The sequence below is a fragment of the Akebia trifoliata genome, chromosome 16 (assembly GCF_017979445.1).
Source record: "Akebia trifoliata isolate Shusen 1 chromosome 16, ASM1797944v1, whole genome shotgun sequence".
Lineage (NCBI taxonomy): Eukaryota > Viridiplantae > Streptophyta > Magnoliopsida > Ranunculales > Lardizabalaceae > Akebia > Akebia trifoliata.
This window is the reverse complement of record NC_141390.1, coordinates 25,348,460-25,357,842: the sequence shown is the minus strand read 5'-3', so window position 1 is coordinate 25,357,842 and position 9,383 is coordinate 25,348,460. Positions and strand designations below refer to the sequence as shown.

Below are 9,383 nucleotides of genomic sequence, written 5' to 3'. Positions count from 1 at the left end.
TACCCATTAAGTTGTCTAGTTAAATAATATTCAATGTGGTAGCAAGAAATTAATGAATTATACTCACTTTTCATAAACATCGGTTTATATTCCTTTTCAATCTAAGCCATCAAATCTGGGAACATAAAAAATTTTGACGGTCCTAGACCATCAAAATTCAGTTTCTAAATTTTATAGGCCTCGGCCTGTCAATTTTTTCTGTCGAATTTTCCAATTTTCACATGATGGTATCTAAGACACATGCATGATGCATGATTTCAAAACATGGGTTAGAAGTTTTGGAATTGCCTGATTTTAGGTGAGGATGATCTCTACGGTAGGGAAATGTTCAACACCAAACATTTTGGCAAAACATTTTTTAAAACATGGGTTAGAAGTTTTGGAATTGGCTGATTTTAGGTGAGGATGATCTCTACGGTGAGGAGATCATCATCACCAAAAATCAGCCCATTCCAAAACTTCTAACCCAATCAAAAACGATTTACAAAAAATTGACGGTCCACGATTTTTCAACTAGTAAACATGGGGCTAGAAGTTTTGGATTGGACTGATTTTTGGTGAGAATGATCTCCTCACCGTAGAGATCATCCTCACCAAAAATCAGCCCATTCCAAAACTTCTAACCCTTGTAGGACAAAAATGGTTGGCTAAAATGTTGGCCAAAATGTTTGGTGTACATATATATATATGAGTCCCGTTCAGCAACAAAAACCTGAAAAAAGAGCCATTGATACCCTAGTCTTGGCCCAATAAGTAGGAGTTAAGGCACATGCATGACGCATGATTTAATTATTTTGTGTACATGGGGCTCTCAATGAGCTAGACTATTATTCTCTGGCCAGCCCAACCCGTTTTAATTTGGGGTTATTTAGTATTTTTTGGCCCCTTTAGTTATCTTGATGGATTGGACTGTGCCCAATCCATGTGCACAGCTGCCCAAGTCTCATGTTTATTTGTGCTGGCCCAATAAGCTCAAGAAAAAAATTCGATAGCGCAAGCCCAACGAATCACCAAAATAAAAAAAAAACACACACACACACATTCAACCTTCTTTACCATTTTCATTCTTAGCCTTCTCAACCATCTCAACGAAAATGAAACCAGCAGATCGAAACCTCATATTCAATCGAAGAAGCTTTTCTTTTATGTCAAATGAAACCTCACATTGAATCGAAGAAGTTTCCTTCTTAGCCATCTTTATCGATTTTTGAGTTTGAAGAAGTTTCTTCCATTTCAATCGAAATAAAAAATCCTCTTGATTTGATTTGATCACTTTCACAATTAGGATTTGTGATTTCGATCACGATCTCTCAATCTCCCATTTCAACACCGAACGATCTCTCAATCTCCCATTTAAACACTGAACAATCTCTCAATCTCACATTTTGGATCGATAACTCACTTCGTCAATGGATTTTTAATCTCTTAGAGCTCAAATCAAAGAAGAAATCAGAGCTCAAGTCGAAAATCCTAAGAACTAAAGCTCACTTATCAGTACCACCGATCAAATCACTCCAAATCTCATCTATAAGTCTATCTCTCTCAAAACACTTAAAAACCCCCTAAATACCCCTCTAGAATGCTAAATTGAACTTTAATGATCATGCTATTCATTTGTTCCTCTGTTCATGTGTTGTTTCTTATTATGCTTGCTTGAAAGCTTCATGCATGAACCATGAAAATTCATAGAATTTGGCTAAGTAATGTCGCTTTTTGTTGAAAACAAATTCATTATAAACCTACAGGTTAGTAGATAACTAGGCTTTGACATTGAGCTCGATTAAATTTGTGATGAAGTATGAATTTCTAAACTTAGTATGTTACTGTTCATTTAATTTGTTTGAGTCTACATAAGAAGGAACAATGAAGTATGAACATAATTTGGATAAAAACATGAAGGGCTGTTTTTAGTAGACAACGATTTAAGGGTTTGGCAACCAAAAACTTTGGAGTGCAATCTATAATTCAACATTAAGAAGAGTTAAGATATTTAAAACAATAAAAATTTAGGATAAATAGTTGAAAAAATGTCCAAATATTTGATAAGGAAATCTTTTCTATGTTTTGATGGTCTACATCACGATATAGATTGCGCTATCAAGGGTAGTAACCAATGGTTACTATGGAATTTCTATAGGGATTTTCCAATGTCTAGTTCTCCCATGTACAACACCTTATCCTTCTATTGGGGCCGACGACTTGAATCCTATTTCACCATTTATAATCTTAGTTTGAGAGGAAAAAAAAAAGAACTTAGAATCTTGATGATATTACTTGGATTTCTTTGGATCTGTGATCCTCTTGCTTAATCTGGGCATATTTGCTTTATTTTGTTCAACTTCATACATATTTTAATGCTTTTCCAGTTTAGAACTGATTTTGGTGCTTAACTTGTTTTGCTTTTGATCCACAATTTCATCAATTATATTTCGTTTCTGGAGCCTTTTCTCCACTTTTTGTTTATGATTTTCAAAATTCCAGAAATTTTTTTCCTTAATTTGCTTATTGGAGAGATTTTGACGCCAATATTTGACCCAAAACAAACAACCTAACAGAATTGTGTTAGGCTATATTTTATGTGCTTTGCACATGGCGAATGGAGGGAAGTTCCTGAATTTTTCTTAAGTGTTATAGAGAACACTTGTTCACTATATAGCTAATTCGCATTTGCTATACCACTTAGTTATCTCGCTTACCTTATAGAGAACAATTGTTCGCTATGTAATGAACAACGATTCGCTTGCATTTGAGCAACATTTAGCTTTTTCACAATATTTGTTTTCCTTTTTTTTTTTTACCTCTTTTCTTGCTCTTCTTTTCTGTTTTTGCCTTAATCAGTCAAGTAAAGATGGAGCTTGAAGGGAATAAAACTATAAAAATGTGTCTACAGTTGCTAAGAATGTGGTTTTAAAATTCATTTGAGACCGAAATCACTTAGTTGATTCATCTCGGGCTCAAACAAATTTTAAAACCACCTTCTTAAATTAACTCATTTCGGTATCATTTGAGATACTTGAGTCATCTTGGAATCATGGAATTTATATATTTTTATTTATATATTGCATTTACCTATCAAAAAAGTGGTGATACTCCATACTTGACTTAAAATTTGACTTTCATAACTTGTCAAGGAAAAATCAGTAGTTGAGGAAAGAGTATCCTCAATTGGAGAAGTAATATAGAAGGTGATAAGGTCCCAATTATTCAATTTTGGGACCTTAATTTCACCAAGATTATCAAAGTTTAAATGCTAGTTCCTTTAAAATAATAATGAATTATATTAAAATCCCAAATTAATGTAGCTAACAATAAATTGTTACTAATTTCAGGTAAAAAAGGCACATTTGGAAACCAACAAAAGTCATAACAATTACGGTTACAAGAAACGAGCCGAAAGGAAGCATCCAGAAAAAACTCGAAGGATTTGACTGCCACGTCACCGTGCCGCGGCTAGGCATGACCGCGCCGCGGTCATCTTGAGGAATTTGTCCTCGAGATTTGCACAAAAGCTTCTAATTGCTTTGGTGGTTGTAACTGAATGGGTTGTTCGAATCAAATCATCTACAAAATCAACCTGATTACCCGAATACGAATGTTATAAATTGGAGGGTTGATTTTAGAGAAGGGTCTTCTCTTGCTCTCATCTTCTACAATTTTTGATTTTTTCTTTCTTCAATTTTCTGTAATTTCCTTTTGAGAAAGCTCTTGAGAGTAGTGAGAACATCAAGAGTGATCCATTCTTTATCTTTGTAATTCTTTGGAGAGGTATAAAAGAAGGATTATAGATCGATCATCATCTTCTTCACCATGTTCTTCTTTCTTTTGTTATTTTCTGCAATTACAATTCTTGCGATGATCGGCTAGACTCTCCTTAGAGAGGTCAAGAATGCCGGAGCAATTTCATCCTACCAATGTTGTTTTGATTCTTTATTTATGTTTTACATGTTAATTATGAGAATCCTCTTAGGATAAGATTAGCAAACTTATACATTCAAATCAAGCTAAGATGATTGTTACTTAGATAAGCTCAAGAACAATCATGTTATGTAAAGAATTGAAGCATAAGTCAGCTACACTTGTTTGAAATTGGGATTCTCATGAATACTCTTCAGTTACAATCAATGTTTAATTCGATTTATCTTCCGATCCACGAGCAATGACTTGCTACGTGGATTGAGTTATAATTAGAATAAATCAACATTTTGGATAAATTGCAAAGGTTGAACTGACCTCTCCAAGCTCTTTTCCTTTTATCTTCTATCTCTATTGTTAGTTTCAATTTCATTTACAAATTAGTTGCTACTCTCTTCTCTGTTTTTTTTTACAAATCAATTTGTTTTAAGAAAAATCTGTTTTCTAATTCTGTTTTGGCCTTTTTATCCGAATGAATCTTTGAATCTTCATTGTCCCTGTGGAACGAATTCAACTTACCCAAAGTCTTGTTTTACATCTCTTAATCTCTATTTTACATAGCAAATTTTACAATCGATCAGAAGGAAGTCAAGACCAATTAAGAAAAGGTATGACCTTGGATAGGGAGTAAAATGCATAACATATTCGCAACATAATTCTTTTACAATATGTAAGTTCATTATATCCTCAGTTTATAAGGAATGATATTGATACACATTGTGATCCTTTTTAAAACACATGAACAAGATTTGTATAAGTAAATTCAGTACATGTTTGTCTATAAGAAATGGTTTTGGTCCTCATTGTGACCCCTCTTAAAACATGTTTGTATGATTTCAGCATATTCTTAGTCTATAAGTAATGGTTTTGGTCCACATTGTGGTCTCTCTTAAACCATATATATGAAGTGTGTAAATAAATCTATTGTATTTTTAATAAGGAATGGTTTTGATTCACTTTGAGATCATTCTTAAAACATATATACAAGGTTTGTATAAGTAAATTCATTATATGCTTTGTCAATATAAGAAACGGTTTTGGTCCTAATTGCGACCCCTCTTAAAACATATATCTTCATTGCTTAAGGTCCAATCTTTCTTATTTTCAGCTTATTTTGTGAATCTATCCTTTGGTATTGGTAGATACACAATCATTGAATCTCCTTCAAATCATTTATTCAATAGATGCATGTCGATTGTAAGCTTGTATATAGCCAGTTCTGTTTAGCTTGTATGGCAGCATTATTTTTTACAATAGAAACTCATCGATAATTATAAAAAGCTAATGATACACAATATCATGATGTGTGGATAATTAGATCAGTTTAGCTAACGATCAGCATTTACTAGATTATTATCAGCCATTTAATAGGTTCTTTTCTATCTCAAATATTGTATTATTCTATGATTGATAATCATGCTAAAATATTAAGTTCTTGGGTCTTGATGGAGTTAGCTAATTATTTTGGTTACTTTGATTACGAATAGTTTTAGATTTGAATAAGAAACTGCATAATTCTGTTTTCATGTTGCTGAAAATTGGTCTTTGTTACTATTGGTGTGATTTGGGATCACAACATAGATGTATGGTTTAATGGGTTTATTTGAATGATTGGATGCATGTATAACTAGCTCAAGATTGTATGGATTTGGGTTGGCCTTAATTTCTTCTTGTTTGTGGGTTGTTTTTTTTATAATATGAAGTCTTGGTGTCCTGTACATTTGCATTAGCATTTAATCAACATTTTGCATGACGGTGTTCTTGAAAATAGAAATGCAGCATGATCAATTAAAAAATGGAGGAAAATATTTTGGAGCACTATTTTTCAGTTTGATGAATGTGATGTTTAATGGGATGGCAGAGCTTAATCGCCATGATTGTTTTTAGGCTTCTTGTATTCTATAAACAACGAGATTTTCTATTCTTCCCTGCTTGGGCTTTTGGTTTGCCAATTTGGGTCCTTAGGATTCCCATTTCATTTCTGAAATCAGGGATATGGATTCTTCTTACATACTACACGATCGGGTTCGCTCCTTCTGCGAGCAGGTAATTGCCACTAAAAATATGATTCCATTTAAGTTGGAAGGTCTTTTGTTTGATTTTCCTTTTCTTTTCTAACACATGTTCTATATATGTAGGTTTTTTCGATAGTTCTTGGCATTCTTTGGTGTACATCCAATGCCTCTCTCTCTCTCTCTTTCGGTTCATTGTTGCAGTGGGTAGAACAATGGTTGTTGCAAATACGCTCGGTACATTTACCTTGCTAATGGTTTTATCCTCGGAGGTTACATTGTCGCCAAAGGTTAGTATTTGATTCTTGTACTAATGTGTACTTAGATTATGTTAATATTTAATGAAAAATATTGGATTTTAAGGATCTATTTCTATCTGTGTCTGCAGATGATCTTCAACCATGGATGGTTTGTGGCTACTATGTTTCTCCTATGATGTACGGGCAAAATGCCATAGCCATCAATGAATTTCTTGATCACAAATGGAACAATGTAAGATCTCCTCGTAGTTTCACAATTATTATTTGTTTTCTTGATTGAATGCTAGCATCTACATCTGACCTATAACAAGCCTCCATCATCCAAGATTAATGCTATTTTGTTTTTCTTTAATATAGCCCGTCAACGACACTCTGACTCATCAACCCACGGTAGGAAAGGCCCTTCTCAAGGGAAGAGGGTTGTTTGTGGACGAGTATTGGTATTGGATTTGTATTGGGCTCTTATGGCGTTTTCTCGCTTATTCAATATTCTCTTTATTCTAGCATTGACTTACTTCGGTCGTAAGTGATCATTTCTTGTTTAATAAATCTGGGGGGTTTTTTCCATCAAAATTTCTTTACAACTGGAGGTTATTCTAAATCTGTAATTGTGGACGAAGATGGTGATGAGGAGAGTAAGAAGAGGACATCTAAGGGAGAAATCAGTTCAGCTTTTGCTAAAGGTTAGATATTGGTCTTCTTGTGATCTTTTCACGCCATTTTAATTGATACTTGCAGCGCCTTATAGATATTGCTTCAATGATTACAGGTATTGATATGGCAGTAAGGAGAGGTCCAGAGAATTCTGGTGGAGAACAAAATCAGATGAGCACTCATCTAAGACTTCTTCTTGCCTTGGTATAACAACTTTGTATTCTCAAAGGTGGATTCATACCCTTGGGAATTAACCACTTTATAAATTTCAAGTCCCCTGCAATCTAATGTTCATCAATCAAAAATGTCAGTTAGAATTTTGTTGAGATGTTAGAAGTGGTGATCGACAAGGTACAAAATCTGTTCTTTCTCATTTTGATTCCAGCCAATGTTTGATTTCCTCAACAAAATGTCAGTTAACTCCTTTTATATTGATCTTCTATTTGTTTTGCAAATGGCCGTGATGAAAACGAGGATGAAGAGTTGCATATTAAAACACAAAGAAAATAGTTTTGGGCATGGACCTATACGCCTATGTCAATCTATTATTGTGCCAAGAGGTGATTAGGAATGAACATTTTATCATTAAAAAAATAGTGTTAGAATCTACTTGAAAATGCTTGAAAATATAACATAGTAATACTATCTTATTGTTGTTTGATGATATTGACATTTTGCTTTTGATTTAGAGAGGTGATTGAAAGCATGGTGAAGGTAGGTGAGGTCATTGCACGTCTAAAACAGATGGAAGTAACTTTGAAAGTCGTAGAACTTTGTAAACAACATGCTGAAACTGAGGCTGCATTGGCTAAAGAAAACCTATAATCTAACCAAAAATGTCAATTAGAATTTTGTTGACATGCTAGAAGTGGTGATTGACAAGGTACAAAATCTGTTCTTTCTCATTTTGATTCCAGCCAATTTTTGATTTCCTCAACAAAATGTCAGTTAACTCCTTTTATATTGATCTTCTATTTGTTTTGCAGATGGCCGGTGATGAAAACGAGGATGAAAAGTTTCATATTAAAATATGCAGAAAATAGTTTCGGGCATGGACCTATACGCTTATGTCAATCTATTATTGTGTCAAGAGGTGATTAGGAATGAACATTTTATTATTAAAAAATAGTGTTAGAATCTACTTGAAAATGCTTGAAAATATAACATAGTAATACTATGTTGTTGTTGTTTGATGATATTGACATTTTGCTCTTGCTTTAGAGAGGTGATTGAAAGCATGTTGAAGGTAGGTGAGGTCATTGCATGTCTAAAACAGATGGAAGTAACTTTGAAAATCGTAGAACTTTGTAAACAACATGCTGAAACTAAGGCTGCATTGGCTAAAGAAAAGGAACATGAGTTAATATCAAAGGTTAACTTCTGTTCTGGGTTGTCGTTTCATTTTCATTGGCAGTAACCTAATTTTGCAAGTCAGATGAAGTCAAGTTCAGCATGGATACATTCCAGATGGGCACAAAGAAGGTTCAGGATGTTGTGGAAACCGTTCAAGGAACTTGATCCGTTTTGATTGAAAGTGGGATTTTTTTTAAACTTCATTACATTGATGTATGTAAACGTGATCTCAGGAATTCTTCCAACATGTGAGATTAAAATTTTGACTTATATTACTTACATAAGTAATTTTTTTTTTAAAATCTTATTATTTTTTTATAATATGAATTGAATGCAAATTGGTGTGGATGGAGATAAGAGTGGATGATGGGATGGGATATGAATGTCGATGTGGATGTAAGTGGATGGGATATGTGATTTTTTTCGCAGGAATATGTTGAAGACAAAAGCATTTGGGCACATTATGGTCTTTAAATTAATTCGACGGCCTCAAACCGTCGAAAGTATGGTAAGAATCCCAGATTCGATGGCCTCTAATAGTCTAAAATATGGTATTCTATGGCCTATAGCCGTCGAATATATGAAAATCCTAGATTCGACGGTCTTAAGCTGTCGAATTTATAAAATTCTATGGTTTTTAGCTGTCGAATATTTTTTCGACAACACCCAATTCGATAAACCAATTTGACGGTTGAGACTGTTGAATAGCTTCATATTCGACGGTTTTGGACTGTTGATATTTGGATATTTTCACATATTCTATGGTATGATATTACAAACGAATCGTGATAATCTGACGTACCCATTCGGCATACTCAATCGACACCTTTGACATGATAGGTTTGGGAAACGTAGATCTGCTCTCTTTGGGATACATAAATGGACTTTCCCATAAAAACACACGGGTTTGTATCCTGAGCAGAGCAGATGTACAATTTCTGTACCTATCACGTTAAGGGTGTCGATTGAGTATGCCATGTGGGTAAGTCAGATTATCACAACTCATTACAAAAACATGTACAATACTTGCTATATTGACATACATTTGAATTTACAAAATATCTCTATCAAAGGTAGGGTAACATGCATATACAAAAAATACCAACCAATAAGTAGCTGCCCTAGTAGTTGTGAGAGATCTTCTACTTCATGGTTTTATTATCTTTTTCATAATATGTAATGTGGTTGCTTC

At 33.8% G+C, this 9,383-nt stretch overlaps 1 long non-coding RNA gene across 1 annotated transcript; it reads left to right on the top strand.

Annotated features, from left to right (window-relative positions):
• The first annotated feature begins 6,114 nt into the window (after positions 1 to 6,114).
• LOC147383037 (uncharacterized) lies at positions 6,115 to 8,007 on the top strand. The gene is made up of 5 exons (XR_015173853.1): positions 6,115 to 6,214; positions 6,313 to 6,416; positions 6,542 to 6,867; positions 6,954 to 7,398; positions 7,528 to 8,007. It is a non-coding gene; the product is annotated as an uncharacterized LOC147383037 (long non-coding RNA).
• Positions 8,008 to 9,383: the final 1,376 nt, after the last annotated feature.